We start from the raw sequence: 9,843 nt of genomic DNA, 5'->3' as shown, positions 1-9,843 counted from the left end.
GCCACGAGCACTGATCTTCTTGAAAAATTCTTTCCAAGGTTTCTGCTACTCCGAGCCCTAGTTAGTGACAATGCTCTTGCTTTTGTATCCAAGGAATTCAAGCATGTTGCTTGGACAGGTGGATAGCAAAAATAAATAAACAACCATGTTATCCGCAACCATCCTTTATGGAAAGAATTAATGGAAATTTGAAAGCCGCCCTCATTGCATATCATTCCGAGTCTCAAAGGCGAGTCCACAGCTCGTGATCGTGCGGTAGCGTTCTCGCTTCCCGCGCCCTGGTTCCCGGGTTCGATTCCCGGCGGGGTCAGGGATTTTCCCTGAATCGTGATGACTGGGTGTTGTGTGATGTCCTTAGGTTAGTTAGGTTTAAGTAGTTCTAGGGGACTCATGACCATCGATGTTAAGTCCCATAGTGCTCAGAGCCATTTTTTTCTCAAAGGCGATGGGACCGATCCCTATATTTGTTGTCCTTAGTATTTAATACCGCCCATCATAAAGATAAGAAAATGACGCCGGCTAAATTGATATTTTCCTGTTCTCTAAATTCACCATTAGTTAAATTGTGGTACCTCCAGGGTATGTTGCCAGAGAAGGCACAAATGCAGGAAATCAAAAAGTTGTTGGAGGCGGCGACGAGTAACGCAGACTTGTGCATCATCGTGAGAAAGTCCGTTACGATAAGGGGCAGAATGCCGCGTGTCTCAAGAAAGGAGATAAAGTTTTCATGAAGAACTTTTCGGGGCAGAGCAAAGGAAGTGAAGGTGTCACGGCAAAGTTGTTACCAAGGTTTGTGGGGCCATATACAATTGTGGAGAAGCTTACACCAGGCAGTATTGTGCTAAAGAATATGAAGACAGTGCAGAAGGATCGGGCCCACGCGAGCTAGGTGCAGGGAGACGGCGCAAATGACAACACAGCTAGTTCCAGCGGAAGAGATCTTAGTCTTAGGCCCTTAGTCCCGCATTAACGGGGGAAGATTGGACCGTGGAGCAATAGAACATCACTAGCGCGAGCTGTGTCACCGCTCTTTCTGACTAAGCCATCATTTATGGCTTGCAATTGGCGAACAATTGCTATTCAAGGAGGAATTTGCCGGTTACGGGGGAAAACTTCCGAGGAGAATCGCGTGGCGCAAGGTTGAGGAGCTGTGGTCGGATAAAATTCCAAAGGAAATGTTCTCTGAGCAAATTAAATTAAATCTAGTGACTTATTAAGCTGATTTAAGTTCTTGTGATAAATTTATCTGAATGAAATGTATACGAGGTGCGACAATAAAGTAATGAGACTGATTTTCTTTGCAAGATGTGGCAACCCTGCAGGCTTGCGTAGGCACAATATCTTTGACCTTGGTCTATAAGCTTCTAGTCTAAGCGGCACATCGATGCAACTGCTCAGTCATGAGTTGTGTTGTAATAAGTTAACACGTGTTTGTGTCTCTCGTCATGGGAATGGAACCGCATAATATTGCGAAGCGACATGCCGTTTCCTTTTGCGTTAAATTGGGCGAAAACGCGACGGTAACTTACAGTAAGCTTCAGAAGCCTTTTGGAGAGGAGGTTATGTCAAGAGCTCAAGTTTTCCGTTGGTATAAAATGTTTAGTGAAGGCAGAACGAATGTTGAAGATAAAGACCGCAGTGGACGATCATCAACCTCACGGACAGATGTCAACTGGGCCTGGGTGCGTGAACTCGTACGATCTGATCGAAGATTATCCATGAAAATGATTTCAGAAGAACTGAACATCAAACGAGAAACGGTTCGTCTAATAACAACTGAAGATCTTGGTATGAGAAAGATTTGTTCAAAAATGGTCCTCAAAAATCTCACACCACAACAGCGAGAAACACGGAAAAATGTGGCAGCCGATCTGTTAGAGCAAATGGAAATCAATCCAGAATTATTGAGCCGTGTTATCATTGGTGATGGAAGTTGGTTTTTTCAGTACGATCCAGAGACAAAACGGCAACGTTCGCAATGGTTCTCAAAGGGATCACACAGACCAAAAAAGCTAGCATGTCAAAATCAAAAGTTAAATACATGTTTGTGTGCTTCTTTGATTCCGAGGGAATTGTTCATAAAGTGTGGGTGCCCCTGGACTAACAGTTAACCAATATTACTACAAAGAAATTTTCGAAAGAAGACCTCTCCTCACAGCTACACTGCCGCCAGTACATCGTCTCCTATGTTACAAACTTCACAGAAGCACTCCAGTGAACCTTGCAAGACTAGCACTCGTGGAAGAAGGGATATTCCGGAGACAAGGCTTACCCACAGCCTGGGGGACATTTCGAGAGTGAAACATTCACTTTGCAGAGAAGTGTGTGCTGGTATGAAACTTCCCAGCATATTAAAACTGTGTGCTGGACCGAGACTCGAACGCGGGACTCTTCTCTTTCGAGGGCAGGTACTCTACCGACAGAGCCATCCAAATACGAATCACAACCTCACATCACGGCTATGCTTTTGCCAGTACCTTGTCACCTACCTTCCAAAATGCACAAAAGCTCTCTGTGAACTTTGAAAGACTGGCACTCCTGGAAGAATGGATACTGCGGAGGCAACGCTTAGCCACAGCCTGAGGGATGTCTCCTGAATGAAATTTCCTCTTTACAGTGGTCTGTGCCGTGATATGAAACTTCCTGGCAGTTTAAAACTGTGTGCCGAATCGAGACTCGAACTCGGGGGCAAAGGTCCCAAGTTCCAGTGCTGGCGCTGCCAAGTCGTATCGCTGTCCGGTGATGTTCCGGCGTCGTACTGCGGTTGCTCAGCAATGACCAAGTCCCAGAATCTGAAGTCGTCCTGTCCCCAAATTCAACCTCATCTACACTCCGTTAGAGACAGTTTGTTCCTCTAAGACCTGGTGTCTTCTCACATCGCCCACAATAAAGAGACACGATCGAGTGTGGCGGTAACGACCAGCTTACAGCCAGCACGGTAGCTCAGCGTGTTCGGTCAGAGGGTTACGTACTACCCTCTGTAATAAAAAAAACTGAGTTAATCGGTCATCAACGAACTTCATCGGATGTCTTACGACGTCCGCCCGAGCAGATACAACGAACAAAAGCGAACAAAATGAGATTAAAAAAAAAATGGTCAGCGTGACCGACTGCCGTCCTAAGGGGCCCGGGTTCGATTCCCGGCTGGGTCGGGGATTTTTCTCCGCTCAGGGACTGGGTGTTGTGTTGTCTTCATCATCTTTTCATACCATCCGACACGCAGGTCACCCACTGTGGCGTCGAATGTAATAAGACCTGCACCAAGGCGGCCGAACCTCTCCCGCAAGGGGCCTCCCGGCCAATGACGCCAAACGCTCATTTCTATCAATACTTTTATCTAAAATACTGGATAGTGTCACTACATAGCAACACAGAAAACACTGGGAATCCGCTTCCAAACGTAAAAGATTACCATACAATACTGCATCATGTACTGCAGTCACATTAAACAGATTTCAGTGAGACATTAGATATTTATGTATCACACAACAAGTTAGGAGAAAACATCTTCAATCACAAACTAGATAATAGATATTTTTTCATATGTTTGTCTTGTACATTTTCACTTTAGCAAATCATTTAACATATTTTATTCTTCACGAATCTGTCTCATATTTAACAACAGTAACTACGCAATGAAAGAAAAACTAGCGCCTAACAGAAGAGTATAAGAATTTCAGTGTAAAAATAATTCTTATTTGAAATAGTCGTTCTTGTCACTGACTGCAGCTATAAGTGAAAGTTCAATATAAATATAAATGTTATCCCGTATAATAAAACACTTCTGAATATATCGACACTCTGTGGTAAGCAATAATGTCGCAGCAACTTACGTTATGATTTATTGTAAACAATGACTGTGAATGTTTCATCAGTAAGAGCATTTTAGTGACATTATTTTAATGTTTCCTGAACTCAGTGGGAACATAAAAAGCTGACTGCAGGGCGAAAGAGAGGTAGAAGAATACACACACTGTCTTCACATACAATGAAAATGGAAGAGTCCAGCACTATCTGAGAAAGGGAATAAATTCCTAAATCGTATCGTGTTACGCATGAGAAAACAAATTAGCGCAATACGTTATTAGTTAAAACATTACTCACAAAAACGTTACTTTTGAAGGATGATGTCAGATACGGAAACATCTCCCTCGCCTTCCTGCTAGGCACTTCGGTACTCCCTACAACTCCCGCACAGTCACACTTAATCCTCAACACCTTGCGCCTCCCTCACTGCCTCCCTCGCGTCTCTGATCTCTCTTCTGCCTGTAAACTCTGTTCCATTTCGCAGCCACGAACCTTCGCTACATTACGCTCCGTGACAAGCCCTACGGAGCGCAACGAACAGAAAACCCAGATAACATACTTCCTCGTTCGATAGCCGACATGACGTCACAAAAAGTTGTTAACATTGATTGTCTGAGTTGCGTGACGTCAGCATGTGTTAGGATCCTTTCAGTATGGCTGTGATGAGGATTTTTCGTAGTTTCCTAAGCGAGTGCCCAATTAAAGTTACGTACCGCTTGACACATTCTTTGGTTTCCATCGACATGATGTTCACATCAGACACTCGTAGAATCATTAAATTTCTTCGTCCTCTATGGGTACGTACCATTACGATTTTGTGCAAGTATTTACTTCGTTATTCATTATTAACAATCATTCGTAGTAGTTGTCATTATTGTAGAATATTATGCCCGGAGATGTTAACAATCGCTGTTTTTCTCCCAAGGAACAACTACTTCTATAATTTCACCCATCATAAACTATGCTTTTCTTATAGCCTGTCAGTGCCAATAATGTTTTAATTAATAATGTAATGTGGTTTTACATGAAGCTGTATGAATCCAAAGGCATCCTGGAAACAATTATTGAATACTGGCAAAAAAAAAATATCTGCTGATATGACAGGAAGTTATCTGAAGAAGAAGGTAAGGGAATGCTTTGTTTACAGTGTTGATAAAACAGTAACCTCATGAAGATCGAAAAAGCGGATATAAATAAATGTGAAAGTTGTGCTTCTGGGCACAAAAATAACCTACATATAAGAATTAGTAGCATTCCATGACTGGTCCAGCAAATAATGTAAACAAAGGTGACTTGTGGAATAATCGGGTCTACTGCCAATTACATAAACAAAGATGTTTTAAAAAACTGCGGAGTGTTAAAAATACAGAGCATTGATGACGAGTGAGTTTTGAACTTCATTCAAGGAACTTAAGCATCACAAAAAATAAAAAATTTCCGTAGTAATACATACAAACACCAACAATTAAAACTTATCCAGTTAGAAAATTTAAATATCTTGCAGAAACCACTTGGCAGAATGGACTAGAAATATTTGCTATAGACGTAAGATTTATGAAAAATGAAGTGTATGACTTTACAAAAGGCTATCTACATGGAAGAACCCTGGAGATGCTAGAAGGTATCAGATAGATTATATAATGGTAAGACAGACATTTAGGAACCAGGTTTTAAATTGTAAGACATTTCCAGGGGCAGATGTGGACTCTGACCACAATCTATTGGTTATGAACTGCAGATTAAAACTGAAGAAACTGCAAAAAGGTTGGAATTTAAGGAGATGGGACCTGGATAAACTGACTAAACCAGAGATTACAGAGAGTTTCAGGGAGAGAATAAGGGAATAATTGACAGGAATGGGGGAAAGAAATACAGTAGAAGAGGAATAGGTAGCTCTGAGGGATGAAGTAGTGAAGGCAGCAAACGATCAAGTAGGTGAAAAGACGACGGCTGGTAGAAATTCTTGGGTAACAGAAGAAATAATAAATTTAATTGATGAAAGGAGAAAATACAAAAATGCAATAGATGAAGCAGGCATAAAGGAATACAAACGTCTCAAAAATGAGATCGACAGGAAGTGCTAAATGGCTAAGCAGGGATGGCTAGAGGACAAATGTAAGGATGTAGAGGCTTATCTCAATAGGGGTAAGATAGATACTGCCTACAGGAAAATTATAGAGACCTTTGGAGAAAAGAGAACCACTTGTATGAGTATCAAGACCTCAGACGGAAACCCAGTTCTAAGCAAAGATGGGAAGGCAGAAAAGTGAAAGGAGTATATAGAGGGTCTATACAAGGGCGATGTACTTGAGGACAATACTAAGGAAATGGAAGAGGATGTAGATGAAGATGAAATGGGAGATACGATACTGCGTGAAGAGTTTGACAGAGCACTGAAAGACCTGAGTCGAAACAAGGCCCCGGGAGAAGACAACATTCCATTAGAACTACTGACAGCCTTGGGAGAGCAAGGCCTAACAAAACTCTACTATCTAGTGAGCAAGATGTATGAGACAGGCGAAATACCCTCAGACTTCAAGAAGAATATAATAGTTCCAATCCTATAGAAAGCAGGCGTTGACAGATGGGAAAATTAAAGAAATATCAGTTTAATAAGTCACAGCTGCAAAATACTAACGCGAATTCCATACAGACGAATGGAAAAACTGGTAGACGCCGAACTCGGGGAAGATCAGTTTGGATTCCACAGAAATGTTGGAACACGTGAGGCAATACTGACCTTACGCCTTATCTTAGAAGGAAGATTAAGGAAAGGCAAACCTACGCTTCTAGCATTTGCACACATAGAGAAAGCTTTTGACATTGTTGACTGGAATACTCTCTTTCAAATTCTAAAGGTGGCAGGGGTAAAATACAGGGAGCGAAAGGCTATTTACAATTTGTGCAGATACCAGATGGCAGTTATAAGATTCGAGGGACATGAAAGGGAAGCAGTGGTTGAGAAGGGAGTGAGACAGGGTTGTAGCCTCTCCCCGATGTTATGCAATCTGTATATTGAGCAAGCAGTAGAGGAAACAAAAGAAAAATTCGGAGTAGGTATTAAAATCCATGGAGAAGAAATAAAAACCTTGAGGTTCGCCGATGACATTGTAATTCTGTCAGAGACAGCAAAGGACTTGGAAGAGCAGTTGAACAGAATGGACAGTGTCTTGAAAGGAGGATATAAGATGAACATCAACAAAAGCAAAACGAGGATAATGGAATGTAGTCGAATTAAGTCGGGGGCTGCTGCGGGGATTCGATTAGGAAATGAGACACTTAAAGCACTAAAGGAGTTTTGCTATTTGGGGAGCAAAATAACTTATGAAGGTCGAAGTGGAGAGGATATGAAATGTAGACTGGCAATAGCAAGGAAAACGTTTCTGAAGAAGAGAAATTTGTTAACATCGAGTATAGATTTAAGTGTCAGGAAGTCGTTTCTGACAATATTTGTATGGAGTGTAGCCATGTATGGAAGTGAATCATGGACGATAAGTAGTTTGGAAAAGAAGAGAAAAGAACCTTTCGAAATGTGGTTCTACAGAAGAATGCCGGAGATTAGATGGGTAGATCACCTAACTAATGAGGAGGTATTGAATAGAAATGTGGAGAAGAGGAGTTTGTGGCACAACTTGCCAAGAAGAAGGGACCAGTTGGTAGGACATGTTCTGAGGCATCAAGGGATCAGAAATTTAGCACTGGAGGGCAGCGTGGAGGGTAAAAATTGTAGAGGGAGACCAAGATATGAATACACTAAGCAGATTCAGAAGGATGTAGGTTGCAGTAAGTACTGGAAGATGAAGAAGCTTGCACAGGATAGAGTAGCTTGGAGAGCTGCATCAAACCAGTCTCAGGACTGAAGACCACAACAACAACACCTACAAAAAGAAAAGTGCAAAACTGAAACGCTGTACCATAGTGGCTTACACGGAAACTTTTATTATTTGTGCTGACTTAGGTTTCTTAAATGCAGTTAAGAACTCATTTGTCATCTATACTCTGCTTAAGAAGTTTGATTGCGTGGCCATCATCCGCAGAAAGCACAGAAATATTCGTTTTCTAAATAAAAACTACCTTTTCTTGCAGAAACATGTTTTATTTCACCCAGATGCTTTTTGCCTTTCACTTTAAGGCAACTTAAATGGAATAGTTTGCGTTTTTTGTTGGCATCTGCTTTTTATGTCATAGATTCACATGGTGCAGAGCATACTATAACTTAGATTCCGAAACATTACCACGTTTTAATGTTACGAAGTTTTTTTTTCTTCACAGGTTTCACATTTTTGCCCTTTGCTGCGGAGCAATATTATTCTTCTGTCACTAGTTGAAGATATTTCATCGAAAACTGTGATTTAAAAGCGTAACTACGGTGAGTTCACTTTATGTCGCACCGGCGGTTAAGTTCGCAAACTGTTCGCATGCCGCCGCGGTTAAAGTAACCCGTGCATGGCCAAATGGCGACATCTAACACTGGCACTGAGGCAACTGTGGTGCACCAAGTGCCATACATGAAAGATGGGGTGAACGACGGCTGCTGAGATGGGTACGGGCGAATAGACATGCAACTCTTGTGAAATGACCGCCCAGATAAACCAAGGAGCAACCACAATTTCTCCTCAAAGACCGTTAAGCGAACGTTGCTGCACATGACCCTCCATAATGGAAAGATAAAGGATTCATGAGGATGAGTGTCGCATTGTTCGTGGAAACAGAGCTGAATTCCGTGTTCCTTAATTAGTCCAAAGCTTCGAAGAATTTCCTTGTTACGGTACAATGAATAAAATGTATTTCCCCATATTAGATAATATTTTTTGGAGAATTAGCTTGCTCCCTCGTGTTGGTACTGTTTATCTGCGTGTACTGCACTGCTTTTCTATTAATTTTTAAAAATATTTCTTAATAATGCACTGTCTGGTTAGTATTTGAAAGGCGTGGAGATCACCCATGCTGACAGATGGCCAGCGGTGACGAAGACTGGAAATTGCACGCCAGTATCACAACTGGACTTTTACTGAGTGGCGACGACTAGCGTTTGCAGATGAATCTCGTTTTTTGGCCCAGGGCGTGAAACGTCTGCAATCGAACAACCTGCAACAACTGTCGAGAGGGTCCAGGCAGGACGACGGGGCGTTAACATATGGGGGATGTTTTCATGGCACCCTTCGGGTGATTTCGTCATTTTGTAGGGCAAAACGGATCAACAAAGTATGCATCCATCTCTGAGAAACCGAGTCTACACCTCGGCATGATAGCATCTACCAGCAGGACCACGCAGAATACGTGAGTGATTAGAAGCGCGCGAGAATGAATTTACCGTACACATCTGGCCATCAAACTCCCCTAATTAAAACCGAACCTGTTATAACCAGGAATAACACAATAACCTCTTCAGTCCGGTTTATTAAATCACAAATCACTTTTTAACAATTATGTTAGCCAAGCGTCTACCCAGGCTCACACTCAGAAGTAATGCAGAATTAAAGTTTGGTTATACCAATGTCTGAATGTGCATGGTGGTGTGCACGTCCCGTAATTATTCCCAAGTCCAGTGAAGTTCAGTCTCTCCAAGTGAAGTCGCAAGATTTTCCGCCGAGCAGCCAGGTAACCTCGAGTGGTGCGGCGAGTCATCCACAAGCAGCTGGAACACGACGTACTGCACTTCCCGATGAGAACTGTCGTTTTGCGGCGGTGGCCAGGTTTAAATAAGGCTTGCTAGTTAATGGAGCCGTCGGTGGGGTCGCTGTTTTCCAGGGAAAAGCAATCGCAATGTTTCCTGGCATAGCCAATTGCTGTGTGCTGACAAACGCGCGCGCGCGAAGGCGGCCAGCGATGGTAGCCGCGAGTCGGCCTGAGAAGTGCGGCCAGCGATGTATTTCTCGGCCACGTCAGGGAGCGTTTGTGTGAAGACGGCCAGCGATGGAAGCAGCGGGCCGCCCAGAGAAGTGCGGTCAGCGATGTATTTGGCGGCCGCGTACTGGAGCGCGTTGTTCGGTGTTTGTTAGAAGTGGTGTATACCACAGAACCCATAATCTGTGG

This window comes from Schistocerca nitens, chromosome 8, assembly GCF_023898315.1.
Source record: "Schistocerca nitens isolate TAMUIC-IGC-003100 chromosome 8, iqSchNite1.1, whole genome shotgun sequence".
In the NCBI taxonomy this organism is placed as follows: Eukaryota; Metazoa; Arthropoda; class Insecta; order Orthoptera; family Acrididae; genus Schistocerca; species Schistocerca nitens.
This window is presented reverse-complemented; position numbering follows the sequence as displayed.